Genomic DNA, 24,108 nt, shown 5'->3' with positions numbered 1-24,108 from the left:
ATCAGCAGATGAATGGATAAGAAAGCTGTGGTACATATATGCAATGGAGTATTACTCAGCCATTCAAAAGAATACATTTGACTCAGTTTTAATGAAGTGGATGAAACTGGAGCCTATTATACAGAGTGAAGTAAGCCAGAAAGAAAAACACCAATACAGTATACTAACGCATATATATGGAATTTAGAAAGACGGTAATGATAACCCTGTATGCAAGACAGCAAAAGAGACACAGATGTAGAGAACAGTCTTTTGGACTCTGTGGGAGAGGGAGAGGGTGGGATGATTTGGGAGAATGGCATTGAAACATGTATAATATCATATATGAAACGAATCGCCAGTCCAGGTTCGATGCATGATACTGGATGCTTGGGGCTGGTGCACTGAGATGACCCAGAGGGATGGTATGGAGAGGGAGGAGGGAGGGGAGTTCAGGATGGGGAACACGTGTATACCTGTGGTGGATTCATGTTGATGTATGGAAAAACCAATACAATATTATAAAGTAATTAACCTCCAATTAAAATAAATAAATGTATATTTTTAAAAAAGTTATGTAGGGAATTTCTTCATTCCTTTCAGTAAATTATCTTAGACAGCAACAATTCCATTATGGCAAGATTCAAAAATATCTTTGCCATCACTCTGTATTTTTTTGTTTTGTTTTAAAATTTATTTTGGTTTTGGTTCTGCTGGGTCTTTGTTGCTTTGGTGAGCAGGCCACTCTCTAGTTTCAGTGGTGCTCACGCTTCTCATTGAGGTGGCTTCTCTTGTTGCAGAACATGGACTCCAGGGCACGTGGGCTTCAGTGGTTGCAGCATACAGGCTTTGTTGCCCCAAGGGATGTAGGATCTTCCTGGACTGGAGATTGAACTAGCACCCCCCGCATTAGCAGGCAAATTCTTTTTTGTTTTAATATAAAAATTATTTTATTTTTTTAAGCAGGCAAATTCTTAACCACTGAACCACCAGGGAAGTCCCATGCTTATTTTCTAAACTAGAAAAATAATTGTACTATAATTAAAATAATAGTTTCAGTGTAATTACCAACTACAGTGTGCATGGTATCACTGTAACTTGTACTTTATATTCATATAAAGACATTACAGTGTTACATTATTGCATTAAAAAATCATTCATGGAGTGTGTAGCCCTTCACTACTAGTGAGTGAAATAACCAGCCAGAAAACACCTGTCAGGTGGTGGTAGGTAAGGACAAAATCACTTCAAATGAAACTTTATGAACAATGGAATGTATTTTAACCTATGGCTGGAAACTTTCTCCTGGCTTATTTCTTCATGCTGCTGCTGCTGCTGCTGCTAAGTCACTTTAGTCGTGTCAGACTCTGTGCGACCCCATAGACGGCAGCCCACCAGGCTCACCCATGCCTGGGATTCTCCAGGCAAGATCACTGGAGTGGGTTGCCATTTCCTTCTCCAATGCATGAAAGTGAAAAATGAAAGTGAAGATGCTCAGTCGTGTCCGACTCTCAGAGACCCCATGGACTGCAGCCCACCAGGCGCCTCCGTCTATGGGATTTTCCAGGTGAGAATACTGGAGTGGGGTGCCATTGCCTTCTCTAGGGGATCTTCCCAACCCAGGGATAGAACCCACATTTCCTGCATGGCAGGTGGATTCTTTATCATTGAGTCACCTGGGAAGCCCATATATTCACTGTTATTTTTAGTAAAACTGCTCAAGTTTTAGTACTTGTGGAACTTTGGAATATCCACTGATGGGAGGTGCAAGCCAGGTTGCTGAGCATCAGATCCCCAGTCTGTATCAAAGCAGGTGTGTGACGTTAGAGAATTCATCTGACCTCCCTGTACCTCAGTTAAAATGGAGGATAAAGTGGTACCTGTTGCCTAGAGCTGTGGTAAGGATTAAATGAGGTACTATCAGGAAAGTGAATTAGAGTGCCTGATACTATTCAATAGCCTGATATATTCAATAGCCATCGTTGTTGTCAGACAAGAAGCAAGTTGTCCATTATTTAGAGACCAGAAGTGCTGAAATGCCAAGGGTACTGTAGTAGGGGGTTGGAACAGGGGAAAAAAGCATCTTAGAGCATCCCTGAGGGGAGACAGCCAAGAGGAAGCCTCAGGAGCTGTTTCCTGGCAACACAGAGGTGGCCCTGGAAGTGCAGCCTCCAAGCTTCCCTCTTCCTTCCATCTCTCCACTCACCATGGGGTGGTGAGGGAGGCAGAAGCACTCAGTGAGACAGTGCTTCTCCTTTTAGGATCTGTGGTCGCCACTCTGCTCAGACCTGCCAAATACTCTCTATTAAGGCAGAACCTGAGAAGCAGGACTGAGGCATTCAACATGCTGGTGATGATCTGGGATTTACATTGAGGAGCGCAAGAAAGCAAAGTGCCAAACTAAGAGAAGGTATGATATTCAACTAGTTAACAATGCAGCATAGACACAGGCTTACCCAAGTTCTGAAGGCTGCAGGTAATAATCCTCTAGTTTCTGGATCATTGGGAATACATGGGGTACATCAGGCAGCAGCAGCTGCTGCTGCTGCTAAGTCGCTTCAGTCGTGTCCGACTCTGTGCGACCCCATAGACGGTAGCCCACCAGGCTCCTCCATCCCTGGGATTCTCCAGGCAAGAAAACTGGAATAGGGTGCCATTGCCTTCTCCGATCAGGCAGCTGCTATCTGCCAAAGATACGGAAGTGTTATGGTGCATAGGGACGCTGTGCTTTTCCACACCAGATGAATGTCACTCGGGTTTGTTTGTTTCTAATCCCTTATGGCAGGAAATGCCTAGTTAGAAAGAATAATCTAAAAATAAACTCACAAAAATGTTAACACTATTTACCAAATAGAAGTGAGAGGAAAAGATGGGGTGGACCCTTGACTTTTATTTTAATGTGACTTGCAAGATCTTAGTTTCCCAAGCAGGGACTGAATTAGAGCCATGGCAGTTAACGGGCTTCCCAGGTGGCACTAGTGGTAAAGAACCCACCTCCCAACGCAGAAGACATAAGAGATGCATGTTCAATCCCTGGGTCGGGAAGATCCCCTGGAGAAGGAAATGGCAGCCCACTCCAGTATTCTTGCCTGGAGAATCCCATGAATGAACAGAGGAGCCTGCTGGGCTACAGTCCATAGGGCTGCAAAGAGTTGGACACAACTGAAGTGAATTAGTGCACAAAAGCATGCATGGCAGTTAAAGCACCAAGTCCAAGTCACTGGATTGCCAGGGAATTCCCTTCACTTTTACTTTAAAGTTTCTGTATTATTTGAAAAAAAAAAAATGATTTTACCGCATAGCACATAAGTTCAGTTCAGTCGCTCAGTCATGTCCGGCTCTTTGCGACCCCATGAATCGCAGCACGCCAGGCCTCCCTGTCCATCACCAGCTCCCGGAGTTCACTCAGACTCACGTCCATCGAGTCAGGGATGCCATCCAGCCATCTCATCCTCTGGCGTCCCCTTCTCCTCCTGCCCCCAATCCCTCCCAGCATCAGAGTCTTCTCCAATGAGTCAACTCTTCGCATCAGGTGGCCAAAGTACTGAAGTTTCAGCTTCAGCATCATTCCTTCCAAAGAACACCTAGGACTGATCTTCTTTAGGATTAACTTGTTGGATCTCCTTGCAGTCCAAGGGACTCTCAAGAGTCTTCTCCAACACCACAGTTCAAAAGTATCAGTTCTTCAGCACTGAGCTTTCTTCACAGTCCAACTCTCACCTCCATATATGACCACAGGAAAAACCATAGCCTTGACTAGATGGACCTTTGTTGGCAAAGTAAGGTCTCTGCTTTTCAATATTTAGTATTATATTGGTCAGTGACAGCAAACTAATAAAAAGAGGTGAAGAGAAAACAATAAAAGCATTTCACTACTTGCAATCACTTTGGATTTGAACAGTTCACCACCTAGAGCACATAAAAATTTGAAAGTTTGTTGAAACACATTTTTCGAACAGAGGAGGGTTTGGCTGAATAGAAATATTCTAAGATTGGACCATTTTCTAAAAGAGGGAAAAGCATGAAGCAGTTATAAATCTGTAAATGGCTTCACTATGGTGATATGCATCTTGTGGTGATATGAAGTAAATGATTAAACATGTGAATCAATTCTTACATGAGAAAGTAATGACTGTTAAAAGCTTGTCTTAGCCCATGGAGAATAGAGTATTTTGAACTACCTTTATTTCCTTTCTTCATATCTTTATTAGGCCCAAGGACTATGCAGTCCATGGAGTTCTCGAGGCCAGAATACTGGAGTGGGTAGCCTTTCTCTTCTTCAGAGGACTTTCCTAACCCAGGGATCAAACCCAGGTCTCCCCCATTGCAGGCAGATTCTTTACCAGCTGAGCCACAAGGGAAGCCCAAGAATACTGAAGTGGGTAGCCTATCCCTTCTCCAGCAGATCTTCCTGACCCAGAAATTGAACCGGGGTCTCCTGCAATGCAGGCAGATTCTTTATCAATTGGGCTATCAGAGAAGCCCTAATTAGGCAAAACAGTGATTTGTCTTTTTTTCCTATTTCTAGCCACTTATTTTTTTTCTTTTTATTTTAATTGGAGGCTAATTACTTTACAATATTGTGGTGGTTTCTGCCATACATTCACATGAATCAACCATGAGTGTACATGTGTTCCCTATCTTGAACCCCCGTCCCACCTCCCTCCCCATCCCATCCCTTTGGGTCATCCCAGGCACCAGCCCTGAGCACCCTGCCTCATGCATTGTACCTGGACTGGTGATCTATTTCACATATGTTAGTATACATGTTTCAATGTTATTCTCAAATCATCCCACCCTCGCCTTCTCCCACAGAGGCCAACAGTCTGTTCTTTACATCTGTGTCTCTTTTGCTGTCTCGCATATAGGGTAGTGCCAAAGAATGCTCAAACTACCGCACAATTGCACTCATCTCACACGCTACTAAACTAAGTAATGCTTAAAATTCTCCAAGCCAGGCTTCAGCAATACATGAACCGTGAAATTCCAGATGTTCAAGCTGGTTTTAGAAAAGGCAGAGGAACCAGAGATCAAATTGCCAACGTCCACTGGATCATCGAAAAAGCAAGAGAGTTCCAGAAACACATTTATTTCTGCTTTATTGACTATGCCAAAGCCTTTGACTGTGTGGATCACAATAAACTGTGGAAAATTCTGAAGGAGATGGGAATACCAGACCACCTGACCTGCCTCTTGAGAAACCTGTATGCAGGTCAGGAAGCAACAGTTAGAACTGGACATGGAACAACAGACTGGTTCCAAATAGGAAAAGGAGTACATCAAGGCTGTATATTTAACTTATATGCAGAGTGCATTATGAGAAACTCTGGGCTGGAAGAAACACAAGCTGGAATCAAGATTGCCGGGAGAAACATCAATAACCTCAGATATGCAGATGACACCACCCTTATGGCAGAAAGTGAAGAGGAACTAAAGAGCCTCTTGATGAAAGTGAAAGAAGAGAGTGAAAAAGTTGGCTTAAAGTTCAACATTCAGAAAAAGAAGATCATGGCATCTAGTCCCATCACTTCATGGCAAATAGATGGGGAAACAGTGGGAACAGTGGCTGACTTCATTTTTCTGGGCTCCAAAATCACTGCAGAGGGTGATTGCAGCCATGAATTAAAAGAACCTTACTCCTTGGGAGAAAAGTTGTGACCAACCTAGACAGCATATTAAAAAGGAGAGACATTACTTTGCCAACAAAGGTCCATCTAGTCAAGGCTATGGTTTTTCCATTGGTCATGTATGGATGTGAGAGTTGGACTATAAAAGCTGAGCGTCAAAGAATTGATGCTTTTGAACTGTGGTGTTGGAGAAGACTCTTGAGAGTCCCTTGGACTGCAAGGAGATCCAACCAGTCCATCCTAAAGGAGATGAGTCCTGGGTGTTCATTGGAAGGACTGATGTTGAAGCTGAAACTCCAATACTTTGGCCACCTGATGAGAAGAGCTGACTCACTGGAAAAGACCCTGATGCTGGGAAAGATTGAGGGCAGGAGGAGAAGGGGATGACAGAGGATGAGATGGTTGGATGGCATCACCGACTCAATGGACATGGCTTTGGGTGAACTCCGGGAGTTGGTGATGGACAGGGAGGCCTGATGTGCTGTGGTTCGTGGGGTCCAAAGGAGTTGGACATGACTGAGAGACTGAACTGATATAGGGTCATTGTTACCATCTTTCTAAATTCTATATATATGCATTCATATACTGTATTGGTGTTTTTCTTTCTGACTTACTTCGCTCTGTATAATAGGCTCCAGTTTCATCCACCTCATTAGAACTGAGTCAAATGTATTCTTTTGAATGGCTGAGTAATATTCCATTGTGTATATGTACCACAGCTTTCTTATCCATTCATCTGCTGATGGACATCTAGGTTGCTTCCATGTCCTGGCTATTGTAAACAGTGCTGCAATGAACATTGGGGTACATGTGTCTCTTTCAATTCTGGTTTCCTTTTTTTAAAATTAAGAATCAAACTTTAATATTTCAAGGACACCCCAAATGAGTTACTGGTGGGGTTACAGAAGCTTCCATTCAAGCCACCACAGCGAGAATCAAGAATGTTAAAGTTGAAGCAATCATCTCTTTGGATACATAAAAACTATATATTAAAGCGTGTCAAAAAGTGCAAAAAGGGAGGCATTCATCAGAGCAAAAACAAGCAGCAGATTGATTGCCCTTACAAGAGGGAAGGGAAACTCATTTTGGAGTTCACAGTGCCAGGAAATAGAGCTGCTTTAGGCAAAAAAAAAAAAAAAAAAAGATTTTCATTGATTCTTACTACAGCTAGCAAAGGCAAGCTCAAAGAAAATCAAGGTTCAGATTTCTCATGACTGTAGTTGGATTTGCAACAAAGAGAGCCTTTGGTCACTTCTCATATGTAGGTTAAAAAAGAAGCAGTGAGATTTTAGCCAGTGATTCTGACCCCAGGCTGACACCTCAGTGCCCAAGCTCTGAGCTCCTCGGGGAGGACGGCCTGGAATTGCTCCTGCACCAGCATTTCCACAAGGTGCTCCTTTGTGTGAATATCAGGTCGCAGCCACTGTCCAGCAAGCTCCTGGAGATGTCTCAGGACATCCCTGGACTCAGCTGCATCTTCATAGTGGAACTCCCGGAACCTCTGCCTGGAGGCTGCAGGGTTGAGAGGACTCCTTTGGGGCACGGTCTCCAGATCATCTTGAGTCTTCATCCAGGCTCTCTGGTGGAACCTGGACCTAGGGCGGCACAATCAGGATGCCTTCTGGCTCCTCAGCCATCCTCTCATTTGGCAGTGACCTTATTTCATCATTCTGGACTTCTCCATCTCTTTGCATCTCTGGATACCCTTCAGTTTCCATCCTAGAACTCTTCAAAAGAATTTTTCAGACTCCTGCGCAGGTCCCCCTCAGAAGGCCAGGTGAACAGGGGAAGGAGAGGAGCGAGAAGCCAAGCCCCACCACCGGCTCCAGGATAAAGGTCAATTCTGGTTTCCTTGGTGTGTATGCCCAAGTGGGATTGCTGGGTTGTATGGCAGTTCCATTTTCAGCTTTTTGAGGAATCTCCACACTGGTCTCCATAGTCGCTGTACTAGTTTGCATTCCCACCAACAGTGTAAGAGGGTTCCTTTTTCTCCACACACTCTCCAGCATTTACTGTTTGTAGACTTTTTGATAGCACCCATTCTGACCAGCATGAGATGGTACCTCATTGTGGTTTTGATTTGCATTTCTCTGATAATGAGTGATGTCGAGCATCTTTTCATGCATTTGTTAGCCATTTGTATGTCTTCTTTGGAGAAATGTCTGTTTAGTTCTTTGGCCCATTTTTTTTTTAATTGGGTCACTTATTTTTCTGGAATTGAGCTGCAGGAGCTGCTTGTATATTTTTGAGATTAATTCTTATTTATCTTTATACCACAGGGTCTTGACAAAATCTTTTTTTTTTCCTGACTTTTTTTAAACTTTTAATTTTATATTGAGCTATTGGGCTTCGCAGGTGGTGCTAGTGGTAAAGAACCCACCTGCCAATGCAGGAGACAAAAGAGGCAGGTTTGATCCCTGGGTCAGGAAGATCCCCTGAAGTAGGAAATGGCATCCTATGCTAGTACCCTTCCCTGGGAAATCCTATGGACAGAGGATACTGGCGGGCTACAGTCTAGAGGGTTGCAAAGAGTCAGACATGACTGAAGCAACTTAACACACATAGCCAATTAACAATGCTTGTAAAATTTCAGATGAACAGTGAAGGGACTCAGTTTAGTTCAGTTAAGTCGCTTAGTTGTATCTGACCGTTTGTGACACCAGGCTTCCCTGTCCATCACCAACTCCCAGAGCTTGCTCAAACTCATGTCCATCAGGTCGGTGATGCCATCCAATCATCTCATCCTCTGTTGTCCCCTTCTCCTCCTTCAATCTTTCCCAGCATCAAGGTCTTTTCCAATGAGTCAGTTCTTCACATCAAGTGGCCAAAGCATTGGAGCTTCAGCTTAGGAATCAGTCCTTCCAATGAATATTCAGGACTGATTTCCTTTAGGATTGACTCGTTTGATCTCCTTGCAGTCCAAGGGATTCTTGAGAGTCTTCTCCAACACCACAGTTCAAAAGCATCAATTCCTTGGTGCTCAGCTTTCTTTATAGTCCAACTCTCACATCAATACATGACCAATGGAAAAACCATAGCCTTGACTAGATGGACCTTTGTTGGCAAAGTAATATCTCTGCTTTTTAATATGCTGTCTAGGTTGGTCATAGCTTTTCTTCCAAGGAGCAAGCATCTTAATTTCATGGCTGCCGTCACCATCTCCAGTGATTTTGGAGCACCCCCAAAATAAAGTCTGTCACTGTTTCCCCATCTATTTGCCATGAACTGATGGGACCGGATGCCACAATCTTAGTTTTTTGAATGTTGAGTTTTACGCCAATTTTTTCATTCTCCTCTTTTACTTTCATCAAGAGACTCTTTAGTTCTTCTTTGCTATCTGCCATGAGGGTGGAATCATTTGCCTATTTGATATTTCTCCCTGCAATCTCGATTCCAGCTTGTGCTTCATCCAGCTTGGCATTTTGCATGATATACTCTGCATATAAGTTAAATAAGCAGGGTGACAATACACAGCCTTGATGAACTTCTTTTCTAATTTGGAACCAGTCTGTTGTTCCATGTACAGTTCTAACTGTTGCTTCTTGATCTGCATACAGATTTCTCAGGAAGCAGGTCAGGTGGTCTGGTATTCCCATCTCTTTCAGAATTTTCCACAGTTTATTGTGACCCACACAGTCTAGTCAATGAAGCAGCAGTGGGTTTTCTAGAATTCTCTTGCTTTTTCTATAATCCAGCAGATGTTGACAACTTGATATCTAGTTCCTCTGCCTTTTCTAAATCCAGCTTGAACATCTGGAAGTTCATGTTGAAGCCTGGCTTGGAGAATTTTGAGCATTACTTTGGTAGCATGTGAGATGAGTACAATTCTGTGGTAGTTTGAACATTCTTTGGCATTGCCTTTCTTTGGAAAGGGCCTCAGCCATACATATACATGTATCCATTCTCCCCCAAACTCCCTCCCCTCTAGGCTGCCACATAACATTGGGCAGAGTTCCATGTGCTCTACAGTAGGTCTTTGCTGGTTATCCATTTTAAATATAGCAGTGTGTACATGTCCATCCCAAATTCCCTAACTATTCTTCCCCCTCAGCCTTCCACCCCGGCAACCACAGTTCATTCTCTAGGTCTGTGAATCTCTTCCTGTTGACAAAGATCTCATTTTATTTCTGTTCATGAGGTGGAGAAACCTGAGGGAGGTTCAAAGCTTCTGGACCACTGTGAGAAGTCGGGCCAAGAGCTTGTCCATTAACAATGTTAGTTGGGTTTGAAATGTTAGTTGAGTTTGAAATATATCAGCAGTATCTTCATTAACAGAAACCCCAAGTGGAAAAACAAAGGAGGTAATGTATCCTTTCTGATCTGTAATGATCAGATCAATTGTTTTTCTCTAGTCCTTTTGTTTTCCTCAAAGTAAGAGGGAGATCAGGGAAGAATACCGAATCTGGAGATGAGAGATGGGCTGCTTAATTAAAAGCTATGTCATTAGAAAGTGAAGTCGAGTGAAAGTGAAGTCGCTCAGTGATGTCTGACTCTTTGTGACCCCATGGACTGTAGTCTACCAGGCTCCTCTGTCCATGGGATTTTCCAGGGAAGAGTACCGGAGTGGGTTGCTAGAGAAGTATGTAAATCATAATAGTATCTTTTATTGGATACCTACCACGTACCAGTCTTTTTACATTCATTATGGCATTGCATCATTATAATCCTCTTAACTAAGAGCTCAGATGGATCATATAGCCCTTCAGTCACACAGCTAAGAAGAGATAGATGTACTCAGTTGCTCAGTTGTGTCCGACTCCTTGAGAGACCATGCATGTAGCCTACCAGGCTCCTCTGTCCATGGGATTCTCCAGGCAAGAATACTGGAGTGAGTTGCCTTTTCCTTCTCCAGGGGATCTTCCCGACCCAGGGATCGAACCTGGCTCTCCTGCATTGCAAGCAGATTATTTACTGTATGAGCTACAGGGAAATTCCGAAAACTCAAATCTATGTCTGTCTGCCCATAAAACGGTCGTCTTAACTGCAGTGTCAGCCTTGTCTCCCTGGAGGAATATTTTAAAATAACTACCAATGAGGATGCTATGTCAATAGGAAGAGGATGCATTTCCTATAGAAATACATGTGAATGTTCTCTTCAATGCAAGTTTTATAAACACAGTTAAACCAGCTTCCATAGAAAAGGGAAGATTATCAGAAAATCCATGCATATTTAAACAGAATGCAGGGCAAGAAGTTAACCAGAAGTGTTGAAGGGCTGGTCTCCAACCCAGAAAGCCTCAGAACCAATGTCATCATCTCTATCTCTTTCCTTTTTGCTCTCCTTCCCATATTCTCTCATGCCAAGTGATCTGATGTCTCATTCTAAGTACTTGTCTTACTGCCTTCATCTCTGCAGACTATATTACCCAACTTTTAATGTTTATTGAGCCATGATTTCTTTAGGTTTCCATAGCGTGTCGGGAACTCTTCTTTAAAATCATTTATCCCTGTCAACAGTCCGATGGGATAAATACCATTAATAATCCCCTTTTATGCGGGTGCACTGAGACAACCCAGAGGGATAGGATGGGGAGGGAGGTGGGAGGAGGGTTCAGGATGGGGGACATATGTACACCCATGGCTGGTTCATGTCAATGTATGGCAAAACCCACCACTGTATTGTAAAGTAATTAGCCTCCTATTAATTACTTCACACTCCCATATACTTCTTCCTCTCCTACGGTCCTTTGTTGACATCTGTTTTGTCTACACCACTGTCCTGAGGATGCTAGTGAATATTCAGACACAGAGAAAAGACATCTCCTGCATAGGCTGCTTCACTCAGGTGTATTTCTTTATGGTTTTTGCTGGAATGGACAATTTCCTCCTGACCGTGATGGCCTATGACTGGTTTGTGACCATCTGCCACCCCCTGCACTACACAGTCAGCATGAACCCCCACTTCTATGGTCTCCTGGTTCTCATGTGTTTGTCATTTTATTCAGTTCCCTGTTTCATATACTACTGATGATGTGGCTGACTTTCTGTATTGGAACTGAAATTCCACATGTCTTCTGTGAACTGACTCAGACTCTCAAGGCAACCTGCTCAGACACCGTCTCAATAACACCTTTTTGTATGTGGCCACTGTCCTGCTGTGTATGTTTCCTCTGACTGGGATACTCTTTTCTTACTCTCAGGTTGTCTGTCCATTAATAAAGATGGCCAAGGAAATGGCAACCCACTCCACTGTTCTTGCCTGGAGAATCCCAGGGACAGAGGAGCCTGGTGGGCTGCTGTCTATGGGGATGCACAGAGTCAGATGTGACTGAAGTGACTTAGCAGCAGCTGCTGCTGAAGGCAAGTACAAAGCATTTTCCATCTGCAGTTCTCACTGCTCTGTGGTCTCCTTGTGCTATGGGACAGGCCTGGGGGTTTACCTTACTTCTGCTGTGACCCAGTCTTCCCAGAGAAGCTCCATTGCCTCAGTGATGTACACAGTGATCACTCCCATGATGAACTCCTTCATCTATAGCCTGAGGAACAAGGAGTGAAGGGGGCCCTGGCAAGGTTCCTGAGTCTAGGCACCCCTTGTCCGTGATGAGTCACTCACCTCAGACCTAAGTGGACATTGTGAACCCCAAAGACAAATGTTGTAGATTTAAATCTCCTGGCTCCTTTTCTCCCTTAAAAGACATGCTCATTTCTTCTATTCCTAAAGCACCTGTGACTTCACTTTTTTGGGATTGTCTTTTAAGGTGTTTTGTTTTGTTTTGTTTTTGATGTAGACCATTTTTTAAAGTCTTTATTGAATTTGTTACAACATTGCTTCTGCTTTTATGTTTTGGGTTTTGGGCCACGAGGCATGTGGGATCTTAACTCCCCGACCAGGTAACAAAGAAGCACCCCCTGCACTGGAAGGGGAAGTCTTACCACTGGGCTGCCAGAGAAGTCCCCACTTCTGTTTTTGTATTAGTTTCTCTACTGTTGTATTAGTTTCTCTACTGTAAATTTTTTTAACATTTTTCTTTATAGGTTGTCCATAAAATTTCATGGTTTTACATGCTTTCTTGTAGCCATTCTAACAATTTCTAACTTCAGATTTAGAGCACTTTATCAAGTGCTGACCTGGTAGTCCCCAAATTAGCCTCTCAAACATTGATGTTCTTCACATTCATTTAGTTGTGGGCTTGTTATCTCCAAAAGAATTGGGAGAGACATCATACAATAGACATAACAAAGAGTTTCTCATATCAGGATTGTGCTTGTTTCCTCACATGTGTGACTTTATATCTTCTTGAAAACACTTCTTTGAGATATTTTCTTATTCACCCCACTTTTCAAAAGAAGTGACTTCCCTGGTGGTTCAGGCAGTAAAGAATCAGCCTGCATTGGCAGGAGACATGGGTTCGATCCCTGGGTCTGGAAGATCCCTTAGAGAAGGAAATGGCAACCTACTCCAGTATTCTTGCCTGGGGAATCCCTTGGACAGAGGAACCTGGCAGGCTACAGTCCATGGGGTCACAAAGAGTGAGACATGACTTAGGATGAAGCAACAAAAACAACAACAACAATTTTTTGATTACAGGAAATAGGCTGCATTCAGCCTCCAAGATCTTCCCTGAATTCCAAGGGCAGGTTTGAACAGTTGTTAATTAGGAAAGGGAGGGGATGCAGAGACAAAAGAGGAACAATCAAGAAGCAATAGTGCAATTCTTAAATCATCCAACATGTACATTACCATTGTAAAATAGGGGCTTCCCTGGTGGCTATGGCACCCCACTCCAGTACTCTTGCCTGGAAAATCCCATGGGTGGAGGAGCCTGGTAGGTTGCAGTCCATGGAGTCACGAAGAGTCGGACATGACTGAGCGACTTCACTTTCACTTTCTGGTGGCTCATATGGTAGAGAATATGCCTGCAATGTGAGAGACCTGGGTTTGGTCCCTGGGTTGGGAAGATCCCCTGAAGGAGGGCAGGGCAACCTGCTCCAACATTCTTGCCTGGAGAATCTCCATGGACAGAGGATCCTAGTGGGCTACAATGCATGGGGTAGTAGAGAGTTGGACACACCTGAGCGACTAAGCACAGCACTGCACATGTAAAATAGATGACCATTGTGAGTTTGATGCATGAAGCAGGGCACTCAAAGCCAGTGGTCTGAGGAGGGAAGTGGGAGCAGGGTTTAGGATGGGTGGAAAATGCATGTATACTTATGGCCAACTCATGTTGATGTTTGGCAAAAACCATTACAATATTGCAAAGTAATTATCATCCAATTAAAATAAATGAATAAATTTTTAAAAATAACTGAAAAAAAGACTCAATAGTACAGTGTTGGTGCAAGGATATAGTAGCCTGTTTGGACTTACCTGCAGGCAAGCTTGGTGAGATATAGGTACCTAGGACCAAGGGGAGGATAGCAGTGTAAGCACTGGGAAGCAGTCAGTTGAATTGTATTTTGCAGGCAGAACTAAAAGGATCTGCTTCCAGGAAGGATACATGTGTGAGAGAAAGAGAAAAGACAAGAATGACTCCAGGATTGGGGCCTGAACAACGGAAAAAATATAATTGAATTCATTAAGATGGGTTTCCCAGGTGGTGCAGTGATAAAAAATCCAGCTGCAATGCAGGGGAGAAGGGTTTGATCCCTGGGTCAGGAAGATCCCTTGGAGAAGGAAGTGGCAACCCACTCCAGTATTCTTGCCTGGTAAATCCCATCAACAGGGGGGCTGGACTGATTATAGACCAGTCTGGAAAGAGTTAGACATGACTGAGCTGCTGAGCACAACAGCACACATCCTTTGAGACACAGAAGTTGAGAATGGAGCAAATTTGAGAAGAAAAGAGGACATCAGAGATTCAGAAATATCCCAAAAGTGAGATATTTCAAATGGATATATATTCTATGAGTCCACATATGAGAAGTACGGAAAGTAGTCAAATCCATAGAGGCAAAATAGAATGGTGGTTTCCAGGGGATAGAAGAAGGGAGGAAATATGATTAGTGTTAACCAGGTCCAGAGTTTCAAGTTGGGAAAGGTGAAAAAGATCTGGAGATGGATATGGTAATTATTGTTCAACACTGTGAATATACTTAATGCCAAGTGTATAGAACTGTACACATAAAAATGATTATGATGGAGAGATGGATCCAAAAAAATATTGCTGTGATGTATTTCAAACAGTATTCTGCCTTTGTTTCCCTCTGGGCTTCCCTGATAGCTCAGTTGGTAAAGAATCTGTGTGCAATGCAGGAGACCCTGGTTCAATTCCTGGGTCTGGAAGATCCACTGGAGAAGGGATAGGCTAACCACTCCAGTATTCTTGGGCTTCCCTTGTGGCTCAGCTGGTACAGAATCTGCCTACAATGTGGGAGATCTAGGTTTGATGGGAAAGGCTACCCACTCCAGTATTCTGGCCTGGAGAATTTCATGGATTGTACAGTCCATGGGATCAAAGAGTCGGACATGACTGAGTGACTTTCACTTCCCTTTACTTCTATGTTTCCCTCTAAGAGTTTTATAGTATTCAATCTTACATTTAGGTCTTTAATCTATTTTGAGTTTATTTTTGTATATGGTGTTAAAGAATGTTCTACTTTCATTCTTTTACATGTATGTTATGTAAATGTAATCACAATAAAAGCATTAAGTAGCACAAAATAATGGAGAAAGATCGAGGCTGATAATATTTTCAACATCATTATAAAATAATAGAACTTAGTTAGGATTTTTTTGGATAAAAATTTTATTTTTATTTATTTTTTGACCACACCACACAGTTTGCAAGATCGTAGTTCCCCAACTAGGGCTCAGACCCATGCCCCCTGAAGTGAAAATGTGGCCTTAACCACTGGACAATTAGGGAAGTTCCAAGATAAAAATTTTAATATTTTTCCTCAACAACATAGACGAGCGTTTCTCAACCTCAATAATACTGACATTTTTGGTCTGTATTATTAATATTTGTCATAGAGTCTATCTTGTATATTGTCTGATGTTTATCAGGATCCCTGGCCTCTACTCATGAGATACCAGCACTGAGTTGTGACGAGCAGAAACTGTTTATTCCAGTGTTCTCAACCAGACTGATTTTGCCAGTTGTTCCAGAGAGGGCAAAATCAGTCTGGTTGAGAACACTGGAATAAAATAAAATTCTGTGGGTACCAGAATTGATGGTGTGTGCTTTCAAAGAGATGGGATCATAGAAAAAGCAACATTTTGGGGAGGATAAAATGTCAGGTTATCTTGGAAAGTTTGAGTTGACAGCCTTCAGAACACCCCGCAATTATCTGAGAGGTAAGCGGTATTGGTCTGGATATCATTAATCTGCATAAGTGACAGTATAAGTTAATTAATCATACAGACAGAAGAAGTTCCTGCTGAGAGATTCAGGAGTTATTAATAGAAATAGAAGCCCTAGTTTGAATGAATCCTACCCATGATGCTTCAGTTCTGTTATAGAGCCACATCTGGATATATGATCTCATATGACCCATTATAATATCCAGTCATCCACATTCCCATTTCTTTCAAGGGAAATAAAACACTCATAGACCCATATTCCCCTTTGGGTATCGCTCCAAACTTTTAAAGAATTTGGTCAGTATTTGTTACTTCCAGTTTCACAACATTCACTCTCTTCTCAACCAATTCATCAGGAGTATTTCTACCTCCATCACAACTGCCTTCCCTAAGGTCTGCAGTGGCCTCACATGCCAAATAAGTTTTAAGGGATATTTCCTTTTGTCAAAATGCTTGATGTCTCAGTAGCAATATCACTAATGGCTGCATTCCCTTTCTTAAAATCAGAACCTTTCTAAGGCATTTTGTTTCTGTTACAATGGGATTCCCAGATTCAAGTCCACTGGGCAACTTGCAGCATTAACACATCCCTGAGAGAGAAACTTCTAACTTTGAAATCAAATCCTATAAAGGGGAAGCAAGAATTAGGGCAGAATCTTAAGGAGCCCTGGGAGACTTCTTCATGAAGAAAGCTTTTTCATCTCCAGGGGAATAATCTTGACTGTAAATGTTTGAGCATAGCCAGATAAATTAAGAATAATTGGAACAAAAAGTTTTGCCTCTCTTTACTACGATCTTCTGGGAAACAGCAGTGGCAGAAAGTTTCTTTTCTATTATTCTCCTTCTACCCCAAGGGAGCTTAATTGTTTAAAGAGTAGAGTGAAAACAGCCAATTTATTTAATGAGACAGCCTGAGAATTCAGCTACCAAAGTTCTGGAAACTTTTGAAATAAGATTTCTGTGTCCCCAAGGCAAAGTATCTTGGGCTTCCCAGACATATGGTGTGAATTCCCTTCTTGGATAATCTCCCTGTACTTTCTGGAAGAAAATGTGTGCTATAGGAAAACAACCAAGACAGCTAGGGGTTTCCATGATATCATCTGAAAGAGGCAGGGTACCAAAGTAAAGGTTGGGGGTGGGATAGAGGAGGGAGATGTAAGCAATGGAGGGAAAACTTATTAGACAGAGTCCTAGGGACACAAAGAGGAATAGTGTTTCTCATAGTTTTGTCTCCAGATCAGCAGCATCAATGTCACCTGGGAGCTTGTTAGACATGCACATTTTTGGCCTTCATCCTAGATCTGCTGATGCTAAGTCAGAAACTCCAGGTTCAGCCCTAGCTACTTGTGTTTAACAAGCCACCCAAGTGGATCCTATGGGTGGCTAAAATTTGAAAACAACTGCCTTAGGGGATTTGTTGAAATGAGTGATGAAGGACCCTCACAAGGCTGCATCTTCAGAGATCTGAAAGATCTTCACCTCCAACATCCGATCTACAAATGATAATACATTTGTTGTCACTTTAAAATGTTTATCTCTCTTTCCTGTTTTCATTTTATGCATTTGTTTGAATTATAGCAGTTAATTTTGCATGTTTGCTAACTGCCATTCCTTAAAGCTTCCACATGCCATTGAATGTTACCTCTCAGTTAAACATCAAAATTTATTATTTTAAAGATATATCTTTATTTTTCTAGCTTGAGATCCTGCACCTTCCCCTCCACATATTCATGTACACATGGCTCTTTGCAGCAATGGCTATTAAAAAGGAAAAAATACATTAAAAAATATAAATTTATTTATTTTAATTGGAGGCCAATTACTTTGCAATATTGTATTGGTTTTGCCATACATCAACATGAATCCACCATGGTGTACACATGTTCCCCATCCTGAACCCCCCCTCCCTCCCTGTACCATCCCTCTGGGTCATCCCAGTGCACCAGCCCCAAGCATCCTGTATCCTGCATCAAACCTGGACTGGCGATTCATTTCTTATATGATATTATACGTGTTTCAATGCCATTCTCCCAAATCATCCCACCCTCTCCCTCTCCCACAGAGTCCAAAAGACTATATGTTTATGTCTCTTTTGCTGTCTCACATACAGGGTTATCATTACCATCTTTCTAAATTCTGTATATATGTGTTAATATACTGTATTGGTGTTTTTCTTTCTGGCTTACTTCACTCTGTATGGTAGGCTCCAGTTTCATCCATCTCATTAGAACTGATTCAAATGTATTTTTTTGAATGGCTGAGTAATACTCCATTGTGTATATGTACCACAGCTTTCTTATCCATTCATCTGCTGATGGACATCTAGGTTGCTTCCATGCTATTATGCTTCCTGGCTATTATAAACAGTGCTGTGATGAACATTGGGGCACACGTGTCTCTTTCAATTCTGGTTTCCTCAGTGTGTATGCCCAGCAGTGGGATTGCTGGGCCATAAGGCAGTTCTATTTCCAGTTTCTTAAGGAATCTCCACACTGTTCTCCATAGTGACTGTACTAGTTTGCATTCCCACCAACAGTGTAAGAGGGTTCCCTTTTCTTCACACCCTCCCTAGCATTTATTTCTTGTAGACTTTTGGATCGCAGCCATGGTACCCCAGAAATGGTACCTCACTGTGGTTTTGATTTGCATTTCTCTGATAATGAGTGATGTTGAGCATCTTTTCATGTGTTTGTTAGCCATCCGTATGTCTTCTTTGGAGAAATGTCTATTTGGTTCTTTGGCCCATTTTTTGACTGGGTCATTTATTTTTCTGGAATTGAACTGCAGAAGTTGCTTATATATTTTTGAGATTAGTTGTTTGTCAGTTGCTTCATTTGCTATTATTTTCTCCCATTCTGAAGGCTGTCTTTCACCTTGCTTATAGTTTCCTTTGTTGTGCAGAAGCTTTTAAGTTTAATTAGGTCCCATTTGTTTATTTTTGCTTTTATTTCCAATATTCTTGGAGGTGGGTCATAGAGGATCCTGCTGTGGTTTATGTCAGAGAGTGTTTTGCCTATGTTCTCCTCTAGGAGTTTTATAGTTTCTGGTCTTACGTTTAGATCTTTAATCCATTTTGAGTTTATTTTTGTGCATGATGTTAGAAAGTGTTCTAGTTTAATTCTTTTACAAGTGGTTGATCAGTTTTCCCAGCACCACTTGTGAAAGAGATTCTTTTCTCCACTGTATATTCTTGCCTCCTTTGTCGAAGATAAGGTGTCCATAGGTGTGTGGATTTATCTCTGGGCTTTCTATTTTGTTCCATTGATCTATATTTCTGTCTTTGTGCCAGTACCATACTGTCTTGATGACAGTGGCTTTGTAGTAGAGCCTGAAGTCAGGTAGGTTGATTCCTCCAGTTCCATTCTTCTTTCTCAAGATTGCTTTGGCTGTTCAAAGTTTTTTTCTATTTCCATACAAATTGTGAAATTATTTGTTCTACCTCTGTGAAAAATACCATTGGTAGCTTGATAAGGATTGCATTGAATCTATAGGTTGCTTTGGGTAGTATACTCATTTTGACTATATTGATTCTTCCGACCCATGAACATGGTATATTTCTCCATCTATTAGTGTCCTCTTTGATTTCTTTCACCAATGTTTTATAGTTTTCTATATATAGGTCTTTCATTTCTTTAGGTAAATATATTCCTAAGTATTTTATTCTTTTCGTTGCAATGGTGAATGGAATTGTTTCCTTAATTTCCCTTTCTATTTTCTCATTATTAGAGTATAGGAATGAAGGGATTTCTGTGTGTTGATTTTATATCCTGCAACTTTACAGAAGGAAAGAAATCTTAAAAAATTAGGGCAGAAATGAATGCAAAAGAAACAAAAGAGACCATAGCAAAAATCAACAAAGCCAAAAGCTGGTTCTTTGAAAGGATAAATAAAATTGACAAACCATTAGCCAGACTCATCGAGAAACAAAGGGAGAAAAATCAAATCAATAAAATTAGAAAAGAAAATGGAGAGATCACAACAGACAACACAGAAATACAAAGGATCATAAGAGACTATTATCAGCAATTATATGCCAATAAAATGGACAACGTGGAAGAAATGGACAAATTCTTAGAAAAGTACAACTTTCCAAAACTGAATCAGGAAGAAATAGAAAATCTTAACAGATTCATCACAAGCACAGAAACTTGAACTGTAATCAGAAATCTTCCAGCAAACAAAAGCCCAGATCCAGATGGCTTCACAGCTGAATTCTACCAATAATTTCGAGAACAGCTAACACCTATCCTATTCAAACTCTTCCAGAAAATTGCAGAGGAGAGTAAATTTCCAAACTCATTCTATGAGGCCACCATCACCCTAATACCAAAACCTGACAAAGATGCCACAAAAAAAGAAAACTACAGGCCAATATCACTGATGAACATGGATGCAAAAATCCTTAACAAAATTCTAGCAATCAGAATCCAACAACACATTAAAAAGATCATACACCATGACCAAGTGGGCTTTATCCCAGGGATGCAAGAATTCTTCAATATCCACAAATCAATCAATGTAATACACCATATTAACAAATTGAAAAATAAAAGCCATATGATTATCTCAATAGATGCAGAGAAAGCCTGTAACAAAATTCAACGCCCATTTACGATAAAAACTCTCCAGAAAGCAGGAATAGAAGGAGCATACCTCAACATAATAAAAGCTATATATGTCAAACCCACCGCAAACATTATCCTCAATGGTGAAAAATGGAAAGCATTTCTCCTAAAGTCAGGAACAAGACAAGGATGCCCACTTTCACCACTACTATTCAACATAGTTTTGGAAATTTTAGCCACAGCAATCAGAGCAGAAAAAGAAATAAAAGGAATCCAATTGGAAAAGAAGAAGTAAAACTCTCACTGTTTGCAGATGACATGATCCTCTACATAGAAAAACCTAAAGACTCCACCAGAAAATTACTAGAGCTAATCAATGAATATAGTAAAGTTGCAGGATATAAAATAAATGCTTTAAAAAAGTAAATTATTAAACTCTTCTCCTGGAGATTTTGAGTAGGTAAGTCTGGGATAAGATGGGAAGCTATATACTAAGAAAAACCCCAGTCAATTGGATTTTTTTCACTGTCCACACTTCATTTCATTTTCTACCAGTCTCTTCTCTATATATACACAGTTTTTACATACACACACACACACACACACACACACACACACCCACAATTAATATAATTTTGTGCCTGTGTTTATGTAAGTTTTCTTCCTTTCCATTAGTTTTATGGTAGTTTGGTTAATACTCAAATTATTTGACTGTTTGATCACAATAAACTGTGGGAAATTCTGAAAGAGATGGGAATACCAGACCACCTAACCTGCCTCTTGAGAAATCTGTATGCGGTTCAGGAAGCAACAGTTAGAACTGGATATGGAACAACAGATTGGTTCCAAATAAGAAAAGGAGTACGTCAAGGCTGTATATTGTCACCCTGCTTATTTAACTTATATGCAGAGTACATCATGAGAAACCCTGGGCTGGAAGAAACACAAGCTGGAATCAAGATTGCCAGGAGAAATATCAATAACTTCAGATATGCAGATGACACCACCCTTATGGCAGAAAGTGAAGAACTAAAGAGTCTCTTGATGAAGCTGAAAGAAGAGAGTGAAAATGTTGGCTTAAAGCTCAACATTCAGAAAACTAAGATCATGGCATCTGGTCCCATCACTTCATGGCAAATAGATGGGGAAACAGTGGAAACAGTGGCTGACTTTAGTTTTTTGGGCTGCAAAATCACTGCAGACGGTGATTGCAGTCATGAAATTAAAAGACGCTTATTCCTTGGAAGGAAAGTTCTGACCAACCTAGACAGCATATTAAAAAGCAAAGATGTGACTTTGCCAACAAAGGTCCATCTAGTCAAGGCTATGGTTTTTCCAGTAGTCATATATGGATGTGAGAGTTGGACTATAAAGAAAGCTGAGCACAGAAGAATTGATGCTTTTGAACTGTGGTGTTGGAGAAGACTCTTGAGAGTCCCTTGGACTGCAAGGAGATCCAACAAGTTAATCCTAAAGAAGATCAGTCCTAGGTGTTCTTTGGAAGGAATGATGCTGAAGCTGAAACTCCAATACTTTGGCCACCTGATGCGAAGAGCTGACTCATTGGAAAAGACTCTGATGCTGGGAGGGATTGGGGGCAGGAAGAGAAGGGGACGACCGAGGACGAGATGGCTGGATGGCATCACTGACTCGATGGACATGAGTTTAGGTGAACTTTGGGAGTTGGTGATGGACAGGGAGGCCTGGCGTACTGTGGTTCATGGGGTCACAAAGAGTTGGACATGACTGAGCGACTGAACTGAATTGAACTGAACCCCAGGACAATGGTTCTCAAAAGATTGTCATGGGGACTGGAAAAATTTGGAAACTTAAAAAATCCAAACTATTAGAGCCAAGCCCCAAACTTGTTGTTTAGTTGCTAAGTTGTGTCCAACTCTCATGTAACTCCATGGAGTTTAGCCCACCAGGCTTCTCTGTCCATGGGATTTCCCAGGAAACAGTACTGAAATGGCTTGGCATTTCCTTCTCCAGTGGATCTTCCTGACCCAGGAACTGAACTTGAGTCTCCTGTGTTGGCAGGTGGATACTTTACCACTAAGCCACCCGAAAAACTCAAGACCAAATCTACTGAGGCAGAAATTTGGGGTAGGACTCAGCAGTGTGTGATGTAACACATTCTCAAGATAATTTTGATGCAGGCTTAAGTTTGACAACTACCCTTGTGAATCCTGAGGCCCTTTGGTACTCTGCAATCTTTCTAATGTGGAAACTACAAATCCAAAATGCTGACACTTGTCTCAAAAAGGAGATTGAAGGGAAACCAGAGTGATTCTTCCCAGAGTAAACAGACCCAAAATAGAGGAATCACAGGTAGACCCTCTATAAGTCTCACAGGGACAAGGAATTGGGCAGGTCAGAGATCTTTTCCTGTGTGCTCCTTGTCCTTAAGGAGTCAAACTGAACAAGGAATGGAAGATCCATTGATCAATTTGTCTAACAAGCTTCAGAGGGTATTCAGTCTCTAGGGGCACAAAAGCTGTAACACATAAACTTATAGTCACCAAGGCCTCTATGTGCGAGACCAAAGACACACAATGCCTTCTCCAGGAGAAATCAACCAGACCCCAAACCATGTGTCTAGCCCTATATCCTTGTTTTTTGGTGGGACAGACCTTCTTCTTCATCATCCACACTCCATGAGAGAACAGGATTCAGGGAAGTTGGCCCCTGTGGTGATCCCATATTGGCAAGCCTGCATATCCCAGTAAGTGTTGTGGGAAGTAGAAAAAAACAGGTGATTGAGTGGAAAAGGCATTGATGTATTAAGCACAAGGCACAGAAAACCCTATGATGTCTATGGAGAAACAGCTCTAGAGGATAATTGCTTGGGAAGATGAATGGCTACACTACTTGTGTGAAGTTGACACAACAGAGTGAGATTTCACCTCAGTTATATATATGGAGTTTATATATAGTTTATATATATTTATATACAGTTATATATACAGCCTGCCAGGATCCTCTGTCCATGGGATTCTCTAGGCAAGAATACTAGAGTGGATTTCATGCCCTCCTCCAGGGAATCTTCCCAACCCAGGAATTGAACCGACATCTCTTACATCTCATTGGGAGGCAGCTTGTTTACCACTAGCAGTACCTGGGAAAGTACTATCCTCTATGGTGTTCATAAATACTTATAAGAAGAGAAAATTTGCACCAGGATGTTTGTGTATGATCCTGAAAGGATGAGGGTCACCCATGAGGTGATGCTGAGAAGATGGAGAGAGGGGGCATTTGTCTGGTGTCTGCCTACTCCCTGACTCTTTCCTTTCCAATTCCTTAGGCCCTGTAACCAGAGGTAAAGGGATGAGTGTCTTTATCCTCTTACCTGCCATTGCTCAGATGGCTCATTGGTCAAGAATCCACCTGTAGTGCAGGAAACACAGGAGATGAGGGATTGATCCCTGAGTTGGCAAGATCCCCTGGAGGAGGAAATGGCAAGCCACTTCAGTATCCTTGCTGGGAAAACATCCCATTTGCAGAGAAGCCTGGAAGGCTATAGTCCACGGGGTCACAAAGAGTTGAAAGACTAAGCTCGCACACACACAACATTGTTCTGTCCTGGAAGGAGGTCTTCGAGTGTTTGAGGGGAGAGCACAAAAAAGGAAGGATCTCCTCATTCAGAAATTAAAGGTATTTAGCAAAAGTGAAGGCAATGGCAACCCACTCC

At 41.7% G+C, this 24,108-nt stretch overlaps 2 pseudogenes; one reads left to right on the top strand and one right to left on the bottom strand.

Annotated features, from left to right (window-relative positions):
* Nucleotides 1-6,450: 6,450 nt before the first annotated feature.
* LOC120864014 lies at nt 6,451-7,409 on the bottom strand (annotated as a pseudogene).
* A 644-nt stretch (nt 7,410-8,053) lies between these two features.
* On the top strand, nt 8,054-12,100 carry LOC120864593 (annotated as a pseudogene).
* Nucleotides 12,101-24,108: the final 12,008 nt, after the last annotated feature.

Source organism: Oryx dammah, unplaced genomic scaffold, assembly GCF_014754425.2.
Source record: "Oryx dammah isolate SB20612 unplaced genomic scaffold, SCBI_Odam_1.1 HiC_scaffold_5, whole genome shotgun sequence".
Lineage (NCBI taxonomy): Eukaryota > Metazoa > Chordata > Mammalia > Artiodactyla > Bovidae > Oryx > Oryx dammah.
Note: the sequence above shows the minus strand (reverse complement) of the source record. Positions and strands in the feature narration are given on the sequence as shown.